Source organism: Bos taurus, chromosome 22, assembly GCF_002263795.3.
Source record: "Bos taurus isolate L1 Dominette 01449 registration number 42190680 breed Hereford chromosome 22, ARS-UCD2.0, whole genome shotgun sequence".
In the NCBI taxonomy this organism is placed as follows: domain Eukaryota; kingdom Metazoa; phylum Chordata; class Mammalia; order Artiodactyla; family Bovidae; genus Bos; species Bos taurus.
The window spans coordinates 55955594-55977376 of NC_037349.1; the positions used below are offsets into that span (position 1 = coordinate 55955594).

The window sequence follows — 21783 nt, forward strand, 5'->3', positions numbered from 1 at the left end:
CCATGAAGTGATGGGACCAGATGCCATGATCTTTTTTTTTTCTGAATGTTGAGTTTTAAGCCAACTTTTTCACTCTTGTCTTTCACTTTCATCAAGAGGCTCTTTAGTTCTTCTTCACTTTCTGCCTTAAGGGTGGTGTCATCTGTGTATCTGAGGTTATTGTTATTTCTCTCAGCAATCTTGATTCCACCTTGTGCTTCCTCCAGCCTGGCATTTCACATGATGTACTCTGCATATAAGTTAAATAATCAGGGTGACAATATACAGCTTTGATGTACTCGTTTCCCAGTTTGGAACCAGTCTGTTGTTCCATGGTCAGTTCTAACTGTTGCTTCTTGACCTGCATACAGATTTCTCGGGAGGCAGGTCAGGTGGTATAGGTACTAAATAACTAACAATTAGAAGCATACTACTTTTTTTCTATTGAGTAAAATTCACATAACCTAAAATTCATCATTTTCACCACTGAAAATGTGTGGCTCAGAGACTGTTAGCGCATTCACAAAGCTGTGCGCCACTGGCACCACTGCTGTCCAGTTCCAGAGCATTTCCATCAGTGCAGAATGAAACCTCGTGTCCAGTAAGCAGTTCCTTTCCTCATCCTCTGGCAATCACTGGTCTGATTTATGTCCCTGTGGATTTGCCTGTTCTGTACATTTCATTTATGAAATCATATAATACATGGCCTTTTGTTTCTGGCTTCATTTACTTAATGTTTTTAAGGTTGATCCATGTTGTAGCATGTTTCAGTATTTCTGTCTTTCTTGTAGCTGAGTAATAATTCATTGAATGAATATACCACATCTTGTTGAATCATTCGTCAGTGATGGACATTGGTGGTGTTTTCACTTTTTGACTATTATGAATCATGCTGCCATGAACATTCATGTATAAGTTTTTGTTTGAACATATGTTTTAAAATCTCTTAGGTTTATAACCAATATATTTCTTTTGATAAACTTTACTTTTATAATAAGAGGCAGGTTACCTGATGGCTTACTTGTGGTAAAGTGCTGAAAGAATGATACTTTTCTCTTGGCATGATATTCATCATTGAATACTGAAATCCCTTAATTATTCTGTTGTCTTTGCACAGAACAGAAAGTTGGTCCTGATAGGGTGACAGTAGTAGCTTTCCCTTCGAATTCTGTTAAGAGGAATTTCCTGAATTATGTTGTGTACCATTTAGTCTCAGAGAGTGAGATTCACTCACTGTGAAGTTTTATTATAAGATCTGCCTGTAGTCTCGAGGAATCTCCGAATGTATGAATTGTGTTTAACATTTTGTATTTAGAGGGATAGTAGGCAGGATTCCCATTCTGTAATCTGTTTGGCATCAATAATTTTACAGAGGTTTTATTCTTACTAACCACATTCCCTCTGAGGTTTGGACTGTGATAGAGTGGCATTAAATATTAGCGTTTTTTTTTTTCCCTATCCCAGCACCCAACCTCGAAGCTTTGTTTTGCTCTTACTGCTTTGACAAATTAATTTTCCTCAAGAAGAGTTGGCAAATGTTTTCTTCCTCTAGAAAGTTTGGAGTAACCTGACCAATTTATTTAAAAGCTAATGTTGTTTTTCAGACTTATTGAAAGTGAGAAACATTCTTTGCTTTCTTTGTAGTGTCTAAGTGACTTTGGGGTTCCCTGGAGATGATGGGAAATAGATAAATTATGTATTAACTGCCATCATAATTTAGTCCAGGAAATTCTTTTTAGGCAGGCACTTTAAAAGAGTTTGTGTATAGAACACTGGACTAGAACCAAGAATATTTTAATTTCACATCCTTAAAAGACTCACTGCTGCTGCTGCTGCTCAGTTGCTTCAGTCGTGTCTGACTCTGTGCGACCCCATAGATGGCAGCCCATCAGGCTTCCCCGTTCCTGGGATTCTCCAGGCAAGAACACTGGAGTGGGTTGCCATTTCCTTCTCCAATGCATGGAAGTGAAAAGTGAAAGTGAAGTCACTCAGTCATGTCCGACTCCTAGCGACCCCAGGGACTGCAGCCTACCAGGCTCCTCCGTCCATGGGATTTGCCAGGCAAGAGGACTGGATTGGGTTGCCATTGCTAGCTTGTACCTTGAGACTTCATTTTGTAAAAAAGATAATATTGACTCTCTAGTTTAAAGGAATGGGTGATGGGAAATGAGTTCTGTTAATCAAGGTTCTTTATTTTGGGAGATATGTGTGTTATATGTATCTTGTTAGTATTTTTTCTTTATTTTGATAAGTGAGTGAATCGGCTGATTATAATAAAAGCCTTTGTCCAGTACTGTATGTGTATTCTATTTACCATTTCCAGTGCTCTTCTTTTTTCTGTGTAGTTTTGGATTTCTACCTGGTATGTTTTCCTTCTGAAAGAAGGACTTCTTTTAACATTTCTTGTAGTTCAGATTTGCTGGTGATGGATCCCTTCATGGATTTTTGTCTGTTTGAAGAAGTCTTTAATGTGCCTTGATTTATCGAGGCTGTTTTCTCTGGGTATAGAATTCCAGGTTGGCAGTCGTTTTTTTTTACACTTTAGAAATATTTCTTCACTTCCACATCAACTTTGCTTTCCTGCCAGACCTAAATATGTATTTTTTACATGATTATTCTATATTTCCTGCTGACATAGACATCTGCATTGGTAGTTCTACAGTATTTATAAGTACTAGAGTGCTTTGGTGTCTTTGGCAGACTAATATTATTTGCCTATGTTTAGTTGTATGATATGACCATAATCTTGAGATAGAAAACATGAAACAGGTTTTTGTATTTTCTTTACTGCTTATTTATTATTGATCAGAGAGCTGGATTGATGCTGTTATTGATAACCCCAGCCTGGACAGGCTAGGTCACTTGTATTTACCTTCATGTGATCTTCTGATATACATTTTATCAACTTGAAAAATTTTGCAGACTAACAACTGGTAATTGTTTGCTAGCCAGACACTTGCATTCAGTAGTATTTCTTTCTCTTCTTGCTCCTCTGTCCCAGCAGGTATTACTCTCTTGAGAAGACACACCGACAGTTAGCACTTTCTTCAGATTCTGACAGTTGGCGAACAGCTGCTCTTGATCATAAGACTTAGAAGATAGTCTCCATCTTCCCAGATTGGATGTCTTTTCACATGGATTTTCTATTTCTCTGTCTTTTAAAAAAATAAATATTTGGGAACATTCTGGATTACAACTGTTCATCCTCATCTATGCAAAGGAAGGAAAGCTGTTGTGCTTGGATTTTGAGGAGGTATGTCTTTTTTTCTTCTATTGCAAAATTACATCACTTAGAGCAGTATGACATCATAACACTGCCTCTTTCCTCAGTGGAACTCAGTTCTCATTCATTCATTTACTCCATCTTCCTTACTCCTGTTCTTCCTTTATTTGTAGCAGTCATCGTAGCTCAGTAAGTTTCTCTCCTTTATTTTTTTGGGCCACACCACACGGTATGTGGAATCTTAGCTCCCCAACCAGGGCGCGAGCCCATGCCCCCAGCATTGGAAGTGCAGAGTCTTAATCGCTGGACCACCAGGGAAGTCCTAGTAAAACTTCCTTGATGTGTAATCTCACAAGCTCGTTTCTTACATCTTGGTGAATGTCACTGGGCTCTGGGTTAGTCTAATAAGTAACAGGAAGAAGCAGTTTGAATTCTTATAACTCAAGTTGAGATCATGACTTTGATGAATTGAGTTTTTTGTTTGCCTCCATTTTGCAGAGGCACTGGGTGGTTTGGGAAAGCTTACTGTCCAGCATAAGATATGGCTGTATGATTTTATAGTCTGGTTCAGTATCATTTGCAAGAAGAGATGTGATATTATAGAGTTTTGAACTAAAAATTTAGACACTTCAGTCCTAGTTTTGACATTTTTATGGCCATATTTTGAGAGTTAAAGCATGTTCATTTTCTTATCTTTAAAATGTGTTATTGTTATTTGTTTTACACAAAACTTATGGGATTGTTGAGGATCAAGTGAAAAAATTTGTGTGGAAGACTGTTTTTATCAATATAAAGGGTTGTTACTGCATCGTGGAAAGCTGTAGGCATCTCTGTTTTATTTTCACTCAGAGACTCAGTTTTTATTTCTACAAAATTTTTGGTGGTACAGCCCAGTCCTGAATCAACTTTTAAATCCCCATGCTTAACTATGGTGGAACATTAGTGTTTACAGTGCCTAATTACATGGTAGGTTCTCATTATATTTTAAAAAGCAGATCTGTGTGATGTAATGCTGAGAAAACTTCAATTTGTGTGATAAGGAAGCATTTTACAAGATCTTTTGGTAGTTTTGAAGAGAGACCTCATTTTTTATTTCATGTATTTAAAATATTTATTGAGTGCTTGCTGTATCCTTGGCACTGGGGAAGAAAACTGACAAAAGTCTCTGCTTTTATAGAGCTTACGTTGTATAATATATGGGGAGATAGAATAAACAAAATAAGTAAAAATGCAGTTTTTAACCTATGGTGACCAGTTCTGATGAGAAACGTAAAAGTGGGAAAGGGGAATAGGGCTCACTGAGGGGAGGAATATATTTAGTGCTCACAGACAGCCTTAAAGAGAAGGTGACATTTGAGTCAAGTCTTGAAAGAGATGACGGAGAAATGCAGAAATATGAGAAGAGCATGCCAGGCATAGCAGATGGCAAGTGCAAAGGTCCTGAGACACAAACGTGTATGAGGGATGGCAAGGGTTGGGAAGGGTGGGTTTTATGGTGCCTTATGGAAGTACTTCGCAGCTGAACAGCAAATGGAAGTACTTTGCAGACTTCGATGTGCGCGTGAATGACTTAGGGTATTCCTGTTAAATGATCTGGCCCCAGATGGTTTGTTTTTCATCTGACAGCCACCGTGATCTGAAGTAGCTGTGCGAAGTGGCTGTGGAAAGTGGCTAACGTCGATGAGCGTTAGAGATGTACAGTGTCAGGTTAAAAGAAGCACTGGTCCTTTGTTCGTGTACTGTCAGATTATGTCTTAGGTATTGTGTCCTCTTAGGGACTGTATACTTCGGTGGGACAGTGTTAATCTAAATTGTCCACATTAAAGTGACCAGAATACTGAGAGCTCTAGCCATCTTTATCTAGTGAAGAAGAGTAGCAGAATCAGGTGCTCTTTTGCTGTGGAAGCTAATACTTGGAAACTCAACTACCTAGATATATTTGGAAGAGCTTTAAGCAACAGGAGCAGGCTTCTCATCTGTATTACAGCAGAGGGCGACAGCAGGTGGAGATTACATTAGTGGACGTGAATTTTATCCCACCCTGGGGAAGACCTTTCACACATAGGATCTGTCCAACAGTGGAGCAGGTGAATTGTGAGGTCTCTGTCATTAGAGATACTCAGATATAGGCTGGATGCTTGTCTTCTGGAGATAGTGAGAGGAACCCCTGCTAGAGTCTGGACTATGTGAGTTTTCTTATCCCTCACAGCTCCTACGGTTTTCTAACTTCAAATGTTCTCTCTCCTTAGTGCTAATGTTGGCAATGATGAGAAAGTAATGAAAGTCTTGTTGACTTAGTTCCTTAATAATTGGGGAAGAAATAAAGTGAAATGTCTGCCAACTAGCCAGAGAGTACAGATTAAAAGCAGTTTTCTTAAGTATGTAAAGTACAGAAGTAGAATACTAGATCTGTACATGAAATTTCATTTTTACTTTATAATTATTTTTTCCATAGAGCATCTCTTAAGACTAGCCTTTCATGGGCATAATTTGAGACATGTTATCCTCAAAGATTGTTAGAGAGTTTATAATGTTACACTCCATGTAAAAAGTAAAGGCTGCTATAGTGTAGAAGAAGGCAGGGATTTGTCTGTTAAAACCAGATTTTGCCCCTGTCTCTGCCACTTGCTATGTACAGTGGGAAGTTTAATGATGAGATGTAATTTTCTCTTCTGCTCTTGGCAGTGTTTACCTTTCAGAATTGTATATATACTGGAAATAATTTATTCTAAGTTTAAAGCCTGGTGCAAAGTGCATAGATGGCATAAAATTAATGCTAATTATTATTAGTAGCAACTATTCTGACAACATTGCTTAAATTGGAGGGTTTATTATTTATATGTATGCAGTAAGGTAAGCTGGGAGTCTCTATCAACAAACCCATTTGCATCTTCAAGCTTTACAAATGCAGACCAGGAGTTAACTACTTTTGTGTGGGTTTTCCACACCACAGTTGTCTATTTCCATACCGACTGAGTGTCCAACAATTCAATTCAATTCTTACACTATCTCCCTGGAGCTAGTGTCAGATCTATAAGTTCAGTTTCATAAGACCCCCCAGGGTAGACACCAGTTCTAAGTCCTGGGTCACCTGTTACCTTCTCTGACTTTGCTACAAATTCTGTGGTTTCCATGACCCCCTTCTCAGGTTCAGTAATTCACTGGGTTGACTCACAAAACTCAGAAAAAAACACATTGCTTACATTTACAGATTTGTCAAGAAGGACACAGCTCAGAAACAGCTAACTGTAAGAGATGCATGGGTGGGTGTAGGGCGCCTCCCTGCCCTCTGCCCGTGCACCACCCTCTGGTTCCTTGTGCTCACCCATCCGGAAGCTCCTGGAACCCCTTTGTTGAGGGAGTTTGTGGAGTTTCCATCACCCTGGGAATGATTGGTTGAATCACAGACATGGGTGGCTAACTCTGTCCAGTCTGTCTCCCTTCCCCAGATTGGGGGCAGAACCTGAAAGTTGCAAACCTCTAATCACAGGGATAGTTCCTCTCGCAACTACCTCCCATCCGGATGCTATCTAGGGCCCCCCACCGCCACCCCGCAAGAGTCATCTTGTTAGCATAAACTCAGGTATGGTTGAAAGGGGCTTGTTTTGAATAACAAAAGACACTGCTCTAACTCAGGAAATTCAAAGGGTTTTGGGAGCTGTGTGTCAGGAACTGGAGGTAAAGACCAAATATATATTTCTTACGATATCATAGTTATTGTTGTTGTTCATTCACTAAGTTGTGTCCAACTCTTTGCAACCCATAGACTGTAGCACACCAGGCTTCCTGTCCTTCACTATCTCCCTGAGTTTGCTCAAACTCAAGTCCATTGAGTCAGTGATGCCATCCAACCATCTCATTCATAGTACGATTACATAAAACTAGATTTTGCTTTTAGAGTAGAGGGCTGAGTTTCAGAACATCAGTAGTGAGTTCCCTCTAGGTCACTGATTTGTTTCTTTATTGGGCTGTGATGCCACCATTTTGATTCTTGGTAATGTAAATAGCATTTGAGATTCTTAGATGAAAGGTACCATTGAAAACAGCTAGATGTCATTTTCCTCAGGGATCATTATCAGATTCCAGTATCAGTTCTTTTTCTGCATAGACTTTTGTCCTCAGATGACTGTACTCTAATCCCGTGACAGAGCTCGTTCTTAGTGTAATGTGACAAAAAGAAATAATTTTTCCAAGAGTAATAAGGCTTGTTTTTCTTAGACCTGTTGGGTCATAAAATTTGGGTAGAGATGTCTTTCGGTAGTTTTAATCTTTTTAACAGTAAACCACATGTGAATTTTCATAGGAAGGAAGGAAGGGTAAATTGTTTGGAATTTCAAATTCATTTCTACTTAAAATTTTTTTTCCGTACCTCTGTCTGCTAATTTTAATATGCTTGTTAAAGATGTGGTCACTGCCTTGTCCTAATACAAAAATTTCTTTACAGAGAATGTAAGCTTTAAATAGGGCTTCTTTGATGCAGAGATGGTAAAGAATCCCCATGCAATGAAGGAGACCCAGGTTTAATCCCTGGGTCAGGAAGATCCCCCGGAGACAAGAATGGCTACCCACTCCAATATTCTTGCCTAGGGAATTCCACGGACAGAGGAGCCCGACGGCCTACAGTCAATGATTGCAAAGAATTGGAATTGAGTGAGAGACTAAGCACACAAGCCTTACATGTTTGAACCTCTACAGGAAGTATCTGGGTGTACAGCAGTGAGCACTGGTCTAAGAGTGCCCAGCTGAGTTCTCAGCACATATTCAGTTCAGTTGCTCAGTTGTGTCCGACTCTTTGCGACCCCATCAGTCGCAGCATACCAGGTCTCCATGTCCATCATCAACTCGTGGAGTTCACTCAGACTCGTGTCCATCGAGTCGGTGATGTCATCCAGCCATCTCATCTTCTGTCGTCCCCTTCTCCTCCTGCCCCAATCCCTCCCAACATCAGGTCTTTTCCAGTGAGTCAACTCTTTGCATGAGGTGGCCAAAGTATTGGAGTTTCAGCTTTAGCATCAGTCCTTCCAGTGAACACCCAGGACTGATCTCCTTTAGGATGGACTGGTTGGATCTCCTTGCAGTCCAAGGGACTCTCAAGAGAGTCTTCTCCAGCACCACAGTTCAAAAGCACCAATTCTTCGTCGCTCAGCTATCTTCACAGTCCAACTCTCACATCCATACATGACCACTGGAAAAACCATAGCCTTGACTAGATGGACCTTTGTTGGCAAAGTAATGTCTCTGCTTTTTAACATGCTATCTACATTGGACATAACTTTCCTTCCAAGGAGTATGCGTTTTTTAATTTCATGGCTGCAGTCACCATCTGCAGTGATTTTAGAGCCCCAAAAAATAGTCAGCCACTGTTTCCACTGTTTCCCCGTCTATTTCCCATGAAGTGATGGGACCGGATGCCATGATCTTAGTTTTCTGAATGTTGAGCTTTAAGCCAACTTGTTCACTCTCCTCTTTCACGTTCATCAAGAGGGTTTTTAGTTCCTCTTCAGTTTCTGCCATAAGGGTGGTGTCATCTGCATATCTGAGGTTATTGATATTTCTCCCGGCAATCTTGATTCCAGCTTGTGCTTCTTACAGCCCAGCGTTTCTCATGATGTACTTTGCATAGAAGTTAAATAAGCAGGGTGACGATATACAGCCTTGACGTCCTCCTTTTTCCTATTTGGAACCAGTCTGTTGTTCCATGCAGCACATATTAGGCACTCAGTAAATATCTGTTCTCTTCTAGGGGTTAGAAAGTCAGTTCTAGCCTTTGCTGCCAGCTACCTATGTAAACTGACTAGAATCTCTGTGTGTGGTAAGTCTCTCAGTCGTGTTTGACTCTTTGCGACCCCGTGGACTGTAGTCTACCGGGCTCCTCTGTCCTGTGGGCTAATAAAGGTTTACTAATAAAAACCATGCAGCCATGAAATTAAAAGACACTTGCTCCTTGGAATAAAAGTTATGACCAACCTAGATAGCATATTAAGCAGCAGAGATGTTACTTTACAACAAAGGTCCATCTAGTCAAGGCTGTGGTTTTTTCCAGAAGTCATGTGTATGAGAGTTGGACCATAAAGAAAGCTGAGTGCCAAAGAATTGATGCTTTTGAACTGTGGTGTTGGAGAAGACTCTTGTGAGTCCCTTGGACAGCAAGGAGTTCCAACCAGTCCATCCTAAAGGAAATCAGTCCTGAATATTCACTGGAAAGGCTGATGCTGAAGCTGAAACTCCAATACTTTGACCACCTGATAGGAAGAACTGACTCATTGGAAAAGACCCTGATGCTGGGAAAGAATTGAAGGCAGGAGGAGAAGGGAACGACAGAGGATGAGATGGTTGAATGGCATCACCGACATGATGGACATGAGTTTGAGTAAGCTCCGGAGTTGGTGATGGACAGGGAACCATGGTGTGCTGCAGTCTATGGGGTCGCAAAGAGTCGGACACGACTAAGCGACTGAACTGAACTGAATAAATGAATCAGATGCACTTTCCTAAGATCAGAGGATTTCCCAACTACTCACCCAAATGTTGAAAATGTTAGTCATTCAGTAGTGTCCGAGTCTTTGCTACCCCAGGGACTGTAGCCTGCCAGGCTCTTCTGTCCATGGCGTTTCCCAGGTGAGAATAGTGGAATGGGTAACCTTTGCCTCCTCCAGGGGATCTTCCCAACCCAGGGAGCAAACCCAGGTCTCCCATATTGCAGGCAGATTCTTTACAGTCTAAGCCACCAGGGAAGCCCAATCTCATGTCTTATCTTTTAAAATCATTAGAATCCTGGCCCTGATTCTGTGACTCAGTTTATTCTTAGCTTTATTTTTAAAAATTTAGTTTCACTTGGCCTTCAAGTCAGTTTCTTGAAAGCAGGCAAACACAGAGTCACCAGATAGACTGAATTGGAAAGTACCGTGAAATAACCCATTCTCTGTGGCTTCGGTTCTTTCCTTGGCCACATGTTCTTCCTTCAGTTGAGTTACCTTAGATTTTCTCTTCATTTTTAGTTGGGACTGGCTGTTTATTAACAAGAAGATTTCTTAGCACCAGTCCAAACAGGGTGGAATGGGAGCCTCATAAAATGACGATCATTTTCCCAGTCATGTAGATCCCTAAGTGGTGCCGTGTGCAGTATAGTTTGGGTTCTTGGGAATACTGTTTAAGCTTTTTTGTTGTTGTTGTTCCAATGTTTTCTTAAGATAGGTTTAGAAAAATTTGACCAGTTGACCAAAGTTTTAAAAAAATGTCATATATGTTTTTCCCATGTTTACATATGTCATATTTCAGACAATGAATGTAAATGCATTATGATTGTCAATTTCAATCTGATTTTATTTAGAGTTTGTTTAATTTCTTTTAGTACCTAGAGAATTTACATGACTCTTTCACGTATTCTGAAATAAGAATTGCCTTTTTCTCTTCTAGCTTGCAGAATTAACTTTCTTTTACCGTGTTTTAGTAACTAAACTTTTCTTTTTCGTGGTCCTAAAATGAGATGACAGACTTGGCCATTTAAAAAGTAAACTAGAGAGGAGAGGGAAGAAAGGAATAGGTGAGGGAGATTAAGAGGTACAAACTTCTAGTTGCAAAACAAAATGTGTCATGGGTGTGAAATGTAAAATTGGGGGAGTATAGTTAATAACTTTGTAATATCATCTATGGTGATGTATTGTAACTAGATTTATTATGGTGATCAGTTTAAAATGGACTATAGAAATACTGAATCACTGTGTTGTATAACAGGAAATAACATAGTATCGTTGGTTATACTTCAGAAACACAAACTCATAGCAAAGATGAGGTTTGTTACTAGAGGTGAGGGGGATGGATGGAGGCGAGGGGGCAGTTGAATAAAGGCGGTCAAAAGGTACTAGCTTCCAGTTTTAGATAAGTACTAGAAATGGCACCCCACTCCAGTGTTCTTGCCTGGAGAACCCCAGGGACGGGGGAGCCTGGTGGGCTGCCATCTATGGGGTCGTCGCACAGAGTCGGACATGACTGAAGTGACTTAGCAGCAGCAGCAGCAGGGATGTAATGTACAACATGATAAATACAATTAACACTGCTTTATGTCACATATGAAAGTTGTTGAGATGGTAAATCCTAAGGGTTTTCATCCCAAGAAAAAAATATTTTTCTCCTAGTGTTTTAATTTTGTTACCTATATGAGACGATGGATTTTTATTAAACTTACTATGATAATCATTTCATGATGTATATAAATCCAATTATGATGTATATTATGCATTCTTCAAATCCATGAACATGGTATATCTTCCCATCTGTTTGTGTTGTCTTCAGTTTCTTTTGTCAGTGTCTTACCGTTCTGAGTTTTTAGGGCTTCCTGTGTATAGTATCATGTTGTCTGCAAACAGTGACAGTTTTTCTTCTTCCTTTCCAGTTCAGATTAATCTGAAATTCCATCCCACATGGATGATTACCATTATAATTTTGTAAACATTCTTCTATACATGTCTCTTTACAAGTATATACACATATAGATGTGTATATATGAAGTAATTTTACATAAATAGGACAGTATTATAATGCTGTTTTTCTTTTGCCTCAGGCATAGGTTTTGGAGATTTTTGTGTCAGTAAGAGACCAGTGTTAAAGATGGTATATTTCTTTTTGGACTGTGTTTCATGGCTTATCTTATCTCTGAGTGTTCACTTACCAAGTAATATTTTGATATTTATTCAGTTTACCAAGGAGACTGCTGAGAAAAGAAGGTACTGACTGACTGATAGTTATAATTCTGATTATAAATTAAAATAGTAGTGCTATGGGACAGATAAGTATGAGGCTTTACATAATATGAACAACTTTTTTTCCAGAGTATAATTATCACTTTAGATAAGGTGGATCCAGCTTTTGTGTGGACAGAGATAATAGGTGTGGTGTGATGAATAGAAGGCTGAATTCAACTTTGACTATTCCACCTGTTAGCTCTGAGATATTAGGCAAGTCTCTTAATCCTTTTTGAACTTTGGCGATGCAGACAGTAAAGAATCTGCCTGAAATGCAGGAGACCTGGGTTTGATCCCTGGTTGGGATGATCCCCTGGGGAAGGGAATGGCTACCCACTCCAGTATGCTTGCCTGGAGAATTCCGTGGGTCACAAAGAGTCAGACACGACTTAGCGACTGACACTTAACCATTTTAGTATTTAGTTGCTTTGTTCATTAACTGAATAATTGACTTCTCAGATCTAGTCCAACTCTAAAACTTTATGACCATAAAATAAGAGCCATCTTTTACCTTGGTTCATTGAGGTGTAACCTTTATACTTCTATCTGTCTTACTCAAGACGTGTAAATGGCCCAAAATGAAGGCCAGGGAGTATAGTCCTGAGACCCTTAGAAAAACCACAGAATGAAGCAAGAGGTAGCACTGTGTTAGTTTTTAGAGGAGGTGTGAACCTATGAACTTCTTTTGCATTCTTTGCAATTATTTCACAACCAGTTCTAGATAGAAATATTTTTCTTATTTGTGAATAAGAATATGGCATTGAGGATGTAGAGGCTGTTGATTTGGTCGCTCAATTTTCTAGCCTTATTCCGAGTGACTTGCCGGAATTGGTTATGTCCTCTTTGTTTTCCTGACTTTTTTTTTTTATTCTCAGTAGAAAGATCTTGAGATTCAAACTCAATTGTCTGTGACACACATTGGTTAGATCAGTGATAGAAGAGAGTTGGAAGACCTGTTTTTCTTCTTCATTTTGACAGAAGAAAATAAAGTGAATTGCTTTACTTCTCCATGCTTGATTCTTTTTACTAAAAGAAAACAAAATCTGACTCTTCTTACCTCCCATATCTTGGAATAATGAGGTCATTCTTTGGAATCTTTTAAAAAATGTCATGTAAAAATTTTGAGGTATAATTTCTAGTAAACGCACAAATCTAAGATGTATGCATAGCTTACTGAATTTTTATATGTGTATGCTGCTGTATATGTAATCAACCAGTCAGTTCAGTTAGTTCAGTCGCTCAACCATGTCTGACTCTTTGCAACCCCATGGACTGCAGCACTCCAGGCTTCTCTGTCCATCACCAGTCAGATCAAGACTTAGAACATTTTCCTGTCCGTAGGATTCCTTCATGCCCCTTTCCAGTCACTCTGTGCCCTGCTTAGAGCGTGCTTTGTGTAGAGCACACTTTGAGTGCTCTATTATTCATCTTAAGAAGCGGTTGAAAACAAATCTTGACATCGTTTATGTTTGATCAGTAATCTGAATCTTGAACCCTGTAATAAAGTGTGATCTGTAGATAGTAAGGTCTTTAGCCTTTTAGATAAGGCATAATTGTGTTAAAGTGCTTTCCTGTGTGTATGTGTGCTTAGTTACTCAGTTGTGTCCAACTTTGCACCCCACGGACTGTAGCCTGCCAGGCTCTTCTGTCCATGGATTCTCTAGGCAAGAAAACGAGTGGGTTGCCATTCCCTGCTCCAGGGGATCTTCCCAACCCAGGGATGAAACCCAGGTCTCCTGCGTTGCAGGCAAATTTTTTACCACTCAAGCCACCAGGGAAGCCCACAGAGGGAGTAATTTTACATTGATAGAGGTAGTGTTGTGCATTTTCTTCTTTTCTTCTCTGTGTAGACTTTTTCCTGAAAATTTTTGGGTTGTCTGAAAGTAAATTTATTTGGAACGTTGTAGGTAAGTGGGAAAAGGAAAGCTGGGTTTGGCTAAGTGAACGATTAAGTTGTTCCAGTTCTGTGAGTTCTGTTCTTCTAGCTGTTTCGTTTTGTAACCCTGCAAACAAGGCCTAACCTCATTTTTTACATCTCATATTTATTCAGTGTGGTTTTGTCTGAGGCACTGTGTGTGTCTTTCTAAACTGCTGCGGTGCAGCTTTAGGTTACCTCATGCTTCCACTATATGTATTACATGATTTTGTCTACTAATTTGCATATTTGTATCTTTCATTTTAGAAGTTGTAGATTTATGGAAAAGTTAAGCAAAGATAATATATAAAGTCTGTCAGGCTCCTATTTTCCCTGTTGGTAACATCCTGTAAGTTTTATGGAGATAAATTTGATGTATTTTAAAATTTGCCCATTTGAAGTGTACATTTCCATTTGAAGTGTACATATACATTTTAGTATATTCACAGAGGTGTACAACCATCACCACAATCTAATTCCAGAATACTTGCATCATCCCCCAAAGAAATTCTGTACCCCATTATCAATCCCATTTCTGCCCTCCCCTTAGCCCTTGTCCTAGGTAACCACTAATCTGTTTCCTATCTCTGTGGGTTGTCTCTTCTGGACATCATATCGTATAAATGAACTTTTATACTGTGTGGTCTTCTGTGGCTGGTTTCTTTCATGTAGCATGTTTTCAGAGTTTATTCATTCTGTAGCATGTGTCCATTCTTTTTCCTATTGCCAAATAACAATTCTGTTGGATGGCTGTGCCACATTTTTTCATTTTGTAGTTGATGGACATTAATTGATTCTATTTTTTGGCTATTGTGAACAGTGCTGGTATGAAATCTGCATACAAGGTTTTGTGTTGACCACATACACCTGCCTGGAGATGGAATTATCAAGTCTTGTGGTAGCTCTGTGTTAAGGATTTTTGAGGCATTGCCTGCCTGGGCCCTTTTACATTTCCGCCAGCAGGGTAGGATGGCTCAGGTTCCTCTACATTCTCTTCAGCACTTGTTACATTGTCTTCTGATTTTAGCCATCCTACTGAGTGTGAAGTTGTATATTACTGTGGTTTTGACTTGCATTTCCCTAATGATTAGTGAAAGTCACTCAGTTGTGTGTCCGAGTATTTGCGACCCCATGGACTATTCAGCCTATGGAATTCTCCAGGCCAGAATACTGGAGTGTGTAGCTGTTCCCTTCTTAAAGGGATCTTCTTAACCCAGGGATCGAAACCAGGTCCCCCACATTGCAGGGAGATACTTTACCAGCTGAGCTACCAGGGAAGCTCAAGAATACTGGAGTGGGTAACCTATCCCTTCTCCAGGGAAACTTCTTAACCCAGGAATTGAACCAGGGTCTCCTGCCCTGCAGATGGATTCTTTACCAGATGAGCTACCAGGAAAACCCAATGATGAGCTACCAGGAAAACCCAATGATGAGCATCTTTTCATGTGTTTATCAGCCAGTTCTATATCTTTGAAGAAATATTTTTCAATTCTTTGCCTGTTTTTTTAATTGGATTGTCTTAATCGTATATAAAGTTTTATTTTACCAAGGAGATTGTAAATCAGTTGAAAGATTATAAATCACTTGAAAAGTTCTAGCCTTAAACAGTAGTTTTTTAAAACTGGGGTATAGTTGCTTTACAATGTTGTGTTAAAACAGTAATTTTTAAAATAATAATTATTTAGTGTTTTTGCTTGCTTTTATTCCGTCCCCCGCTTTTCTGAAAGCACTCAGAATATCATGCAAGTCAAAGTCCCATAATAAGTGCATTTGGTTTATTTTCTCCCTGATTTGACTACACAGAAAATCAAAGATGGCTGGGAAAGCATGTTTCTTCAAATCTTAGATAGTCTACATTCCTTGGTTAGTGGAGTAAAGTTTTTTTTTTCTTTTTGGAGTAAAGTTTTTTAAAACTGTTTTTGTTGCTTGCTTTTGTGAGAAAAGTTTAGATTTGTACAGCAAATATAAAAATGACCCAGAGATATATAAATTAGAAAGTTATAATTTCTATAATTTATAGTGATAACCAGTGTTACAATTTTAATATTTGCATGATAGACTGATGCAAACATACCTATAAATACATACGTGTATCTGGATAACAGGGTACATACTGTTTTGTTACGAGTTTTTTCCCCCACTGCACTTAGCAGTATATTATGAACAGATTCTAATCATAACAATATTTTGTGGAGTTAAATTTTGACATCAAGTTATGAAACATCTATTTAAATGGTTGTTTCTTAATGATGATCAGTTGATTTATGAAGATAGGAGGGTAGGGAAATATTTAAATGTTAAACCTGTGTATTTTTCAAATCATTGGATTCTTTTGTAGATTAAATTAGCTAATGGTAATTATTTTCTACTTTATGTCAAGAAGTATCTGCTTTGGCATCCAAAATTGTTTTTCTAGTTATCATTGGTAATGGATTGATTAAAAATTGTACAGTTGCCCTGATGTATGCAGATAAAACTGCTGGGTACTAGAGTTTGGATTATGGTCTTGATGGTTATTAATGGAAAGTTTGAAGTCTCTTGGAAAGTTTAACATGTATCTGTTGAGCACCAACTGTGTCAGGCAGTGTAAAGGGGGCAAAAATTAAATGATCAAAGTCCTAGAGATGTTTGTTTTTCCAGCAGGGATGGGGTGGGTGGGAGTGCCAAACTGCATTAGAGCAAAGTCAAAAGGTAAATTTCCTGGAGTGCTGATTTATTTTTGTAGTTTATTTTATACTCAGATTATTTGCATTTCCATGTTTATTTCATAATTACTGTTTTTGCAGTACATTTAAATGATAAAGTGATAAAAATAATTGTTAGGAAAAAGGAAATGTGACTTTGAAACATCACTTTTCTTCTTGAATATTTAAGGCATTAATATTGTTAAAATAATATTGTCCCTGAAAATTTTGCAGTTTTTATGGCAAAGTGAATGAAATTATACTATGAGCAAACCAAAATCTCAGACAAATTTGAAATAGGGATTATAGGATTATTTTTGTTCTTTTAAATCACTGCTATCAGATTATTTTTTTATCCCCACTTTGTCTTGTACTATATTTATATTGAATTACTGCTTTGACAGTATGAGAAGAAATAATGAAACACATTTTTGCATATATATATATGTATGTATACAAATTTAAATCAGGTACCAGGTTCTTTATAGTTACTTAAACTAAAAAATCATTACAGCTATCAGAAAAAATCCTAAATTGGACCTCTACCTGTGATTAAGAAAGTCTGTTTTTTCCAACAGGTATGTTGGAAACCAAGAGGCAGTCAGGCAAAACAAGATAATTAGGGGTTTGCATGTTTAACCCTTCCATTCTTTTTCTCAGCCACTTAGTCTCCATACATGCTTGCAGGTGTTTATATGTGAGAACATGAAAAAAAATTTGTTTTGATTCTGACTATTGCAAATAGTGGACTTCCCTTGTAGCTCAGTTGGTAAAGAATCTGTCTGCAATGCAGGGGGCCTGGCTTCGATCCCTGGGTTGGGAAGATCCCCTGGAGAAGGAAATGACAACCTACTCCAATATCCTTGCCTGGAAAATCTCATGGACAGAGGAGCCTCGTGGGCTGCAGTCCATGGGGTCGCAAAGTGTCAGGGATGACTGAGCGACTGACACTTTACTCACTCACTTATTGCAAATAGTAGTCCTTATGAGGCCTCTTCTCCTTATAAGGGCATTATGTAAAATGAGAGATTATACTGCAAAATGATTGTTGTTATTTAGTTGCTCAGTCGTGTCTAACTCTTTGTGACCCCACTGACTGTAGCCCACCAGGCTACCTGTCAGTGGAATTTTCCAGGCAAGAATATTGGAGCAGGTTGCCATTTCCTCCTCCAGGGGATCTTCCTGACCCAAGGACTGAACCCATGTTTCTTACGTCTCTTGCCTTGGTAGATGGATTCTTTACCACTAGCACCACCTTGGAAGCTACTCTAAAATATTGGCTGTTATTCCCTTTGCTGTACAATATAATCCTTATAGTTTTTTTTAACCTAATAGTTGTGCTTATTGCATACCAGGCTGCCCTCTAAGTGTTGGCCATTTAATCTTCACAATTCTGGGAGAGTAGATACTGCTGTAACCCATGAGGAAATTGAAGGTTAACAAATAAGTTGTGGTTGGTGCTGCAATACTCTGAAACCTTTTCTTTACAGTCTGGATATGTTTGTACTTCACACATTTGCAGACTTACCACATCTTTGCGAAAGATTTCTTCTGTCAGTTTCCAGCAATAGGTTATTGGTAATTTTATCTGATTACCTTTAGAGGGCTTGATAGATTTTGGGATAAGTAAAAGTCCAGGAGCAGTGCTTCAGTCTTATTTCTTTGTTAGAAAAATTTGGAACATATGATAGATGTTGGTTAGGTAAGCTGGTGGTGTTTTATAAATCCTCTATTTTGTCAATTCTGAGAGGAATGCCTTTTTTTTTTTTTGGCATCATAATGTGTCGATATTGTGTGCATTTAATATGGTAGCATTTCTCTTCAAAAAGCTGTTATTTAGGTATAGCTGTCCTCCACCCGCTTTAGGTGTGTCTGTTAATCAGTTGATGAGATCTAGCATCAAGGCAGTACAGTCCTGTTTTGACCATTTGACTCTGTTCTACCTGACAAGCACTATCAGCCTGTCGTTCTTGGCCCCGTGCATGGTCTTTGCCTGTTCAGTGCTGAGAGCTAGATTTCCTTTTAGCTAGCTAAGGTTGAAGTTGCTGTGGGTTCCGAGACTTGATTTTGTATCCTCACTTTTTTCTTTAGACTTCCTGTAAGGCTATCTTGATGACTCAGAGACAGATGGACCTATGTGTTTTGCCTTACTAGCTACTGCTAATTGAAGTGAATCAGCTACTTGAGGGGATAAGTTAGCAAACACTTTCACTGGAAACAGGACCTGAATTAAAACTTGAAAGTCCAAGGGCAGTTAATGTTTATTAGATACATCCAAAACATTGTTTTATTATGGGAACACACTTCTACCTGTGTCCTTTTTCGTTTGGTCATGTTGAGGATGCTATATACATGGAGTCATTTGAGATTTGCTTTTTTTTTTTTCCCCATTCACTAAGCATACTGCCTTTAACATCTACTCAGGTTTTCATGTATGCAGTGTGAGCAGTCTTTCTGCTTTCTTGCTGAGTGGGATTCCATTATACGGATGTGCCAGAGTTCAGCATTTGTCTGTTGAGGTGTGTTTGCCTTGCTTCCAGTTGGGGTACTGTCAGTAATGCTGCTGTGAACGTTCATGTACAAGTTTTTACATGAACATAGATCTTTTTTTCTGATAAATGCCAAAGAATATGATTGCTGGGGTGTATGATAACTAAATGTTTAATTTCATAAAAAACTACCAAACTTTTCCGTAATAGCTGTACCATTTTATACTGCTACCAGCAGTGTAATGAGCCTACTAATATCTTCTTATTGCTTGTTCATTTTTTGTCACATAAATGGTGCTGAAAATTTTATGTCAGAAAAATCATAAAAAATAAGATGTATGCATTGACATAGTTGTTTTAACCAGTATATACAGTTGCTCTCAGGAGATTAAAATTAGTAGTTCTAGATTGTTTGCTCGGGCAGTCTTTTGTTGATCTCATTGAAGTGATGAATAACTGAAGAATGAGGTAGGTTTTTAACTGAACTTTCATGCTATATCATTTGACCATTTTGGAATCTACAGAACTGATGCTTCTTTCTCTTTAATTCTCCTAATGTCTCTAGAAATGTGTATCTTTCCCTAAATTGTTAATAATTTCTGATACTACAACTCCTGTTTATTGTAGGATACCTTATATTTTTTCATTCATTTGCCTTTTTATTTTGTCATGAATTATTTTATCTCCCCTTTTAATGACTTGATATGGTATTGAAACTCCAGTTAGAACTGGGCTCACTATCAGAACAGGCAAAACAGGCAAACAGGTTGCCTAAGCAACCGTATCTATACACAGGCCTCACTCAGTCACTGAAATAGCATAGATTTTTTTAGGCCAAGGGAACTATCCAAGAATTTTGTGAATACACACACATTCACACATGTATTAATGTTTTTTCTTTTTCAGATTCTTTTCCCATACAGGTTTCTACAGAGTATTGAGTAGAGTTCTCTGGGCTATACAGTAGGTCCTTGTTGATTATTTTATACATAGTAGTGTGTATATATATATGTTAATTCCAAACTCCTCATTTATCCTCTCCCCCCTTTCCCCTTTGGTAACCATAGTTGGTGTTCTAAATCTGTGACTTACTTAATTAAACAAGAGTGGTGTTAGTAGAGAGGATAGAAAGGAAATAATTCAAGAATATTTGAGAAGCAAGGTGATCATTTTGTAATGTAAAGAAACATCAAATCACTAGGTTGAACTCCAGGAACATACATAGTATTGTAGGTCAACCATACTTCAACAAACAGACTTACAGAAAAAAGATCAGATTTGTGATCACCAGAGGTGGGGAGAGGGTAGAGGATTGGATGAAAGTGGTCAGAAGGGTCAAACTTCTAGTTATAAGGGCTTACCTGATAGCTCAGTTGGTAAAGAAGCCGCCTGTAATGCAGGAGACCCCAGTTTGATTCCTGGGTTGGCAAGATCCGCTGGAGAAGGGATAGGCTACCTACTCCAGTATTCTTGGGCTTCCCTGGTGGCTCAGCTACTAAAGAATCTGCCTGCAATGCGGGAGACCTGGGTTGGATCCCTGGGTTGGGAAGATCCACTGGAGAAGGGAAAGGCTACCCACTCCAGTATTCTGGCCTAGAGAATCCCATGGACTGTATAGGGTCACAAAGACTCGGATATGACTGAGCGACTTTCACTTTCTAGTGATAAGATAAATGAGTACTCAGGATGTAATGAGAAACATGATTAATTACTACTGCAGAATGGTAGGTATATGAACGTTGTTAGAAGAGTAAGTCCCATGAGTTCTTACCACAGGAAGAGTTTTTCTCTCTTTCTTATTTTTTAATCTAGATGAGATGATGAATATCAGAGGATGAGATGGCTGGATGGCATCACTGACTCGATGGATGTGAATCTCAGTGAACTCCGCGAGTTGGTGATGGACATGGAGGCCTGGCGTGCTGCGATTCATGGGGTCGCAAAGAGTCGGACACGACTGAGCGACTGATCTGATCTGATCTGATCATTACATGATGTATGTGAGTCATATTATGCTGCACACCTTAAACTTATACCATGAAAGTGAAAGTTGCTCAGTCGTGTCTGACTCTTTGCGACCCCATGAACTATACAGTCCATGAAATTCTCCAGGCCAGAATACTGGAGTGGGTAGCCGTTCCCTTCTCCAGGGCATATTCCCAAAACAGCATCTTCCCAAATTGAACCCAGGTCTCTTGCATTGCAGGCGGATTCTTTACCAGCTGAGCCACCAGGGAAGCCCTAAAACTTACGTTGTATGTAAAATAGCTCAATAAAACTGGAAGAAAAAAAAAGTGGCATTTAGGTGGCATTTGGTGAGGGATAGAGAATGTAGAAGACGGAGAGAGAGAACTCGGGTTTCTCTGTCTTAGGCAGCTTAGTGCCCCTCACAGAAAAAAGGAATGCTGAAAGAAAACAGGTGACCATTTTATTTTGTTTTCCAAGAAGATCGCAAATTAGATGTAGAACTTGAGGTACTCTCTGGTGATACCTGGAAGGAGATGTCTTAATGAGGTGAGACCTCATTGGTTAGATTTAGATATACCGTCTTATGTGGTTCAGTCGTCCAGTCATGTCTGACTCCTTGTGACCCCATGGACTGCGGCACGCCAGGCTTCCCTGTCCATCACCAACTCCGGAGCTTACTCAAACTCATGTCCATCATCCCATCCAACCATCTCATCCTCTGTCGTCCCCTTCTCCTCCTGCCTTCAATCTTTCCCAGCATCAGGGTCTTTTCTAATGAGTCAGT

The 21783-nt window shown here is 39.0% G+C and overlaps 1 protein-coding gene across 7 annotated transcripts in view; it reads left to right on the plus strand.

The window, feature by feature from the left end:
- TMCC1 (transmembrane and coiled-coil domain family 1) overlaps positions 1 to 21783 on the plus strand; it is a 155861-nt gene that overhangs the window by 7492 nt on the left and 126586 nt on the right. For 3 of the 7 annotated variants that reach the window (XM_024982573.2, XM_024982571.2, XM_010817897.4), the window contains one exon: positions 2984 to 3232. The exons of 1 other annotated variant lie outside the window; for it this stretch is intronic. The gene's annotated coding sequence lies outside the window, so the exon portion shown is untranslated. Of the gene's footprint in view, positions 1 to 2980; positions 3233 to 19937; positions 19995 to 21783 lie in introns of all 7 variants that reach the window. 3 more of the 7 variants (XM_024982574.2, XM_024982572.2, XM_059879594.1) reach the window with 2 other exon arrangements.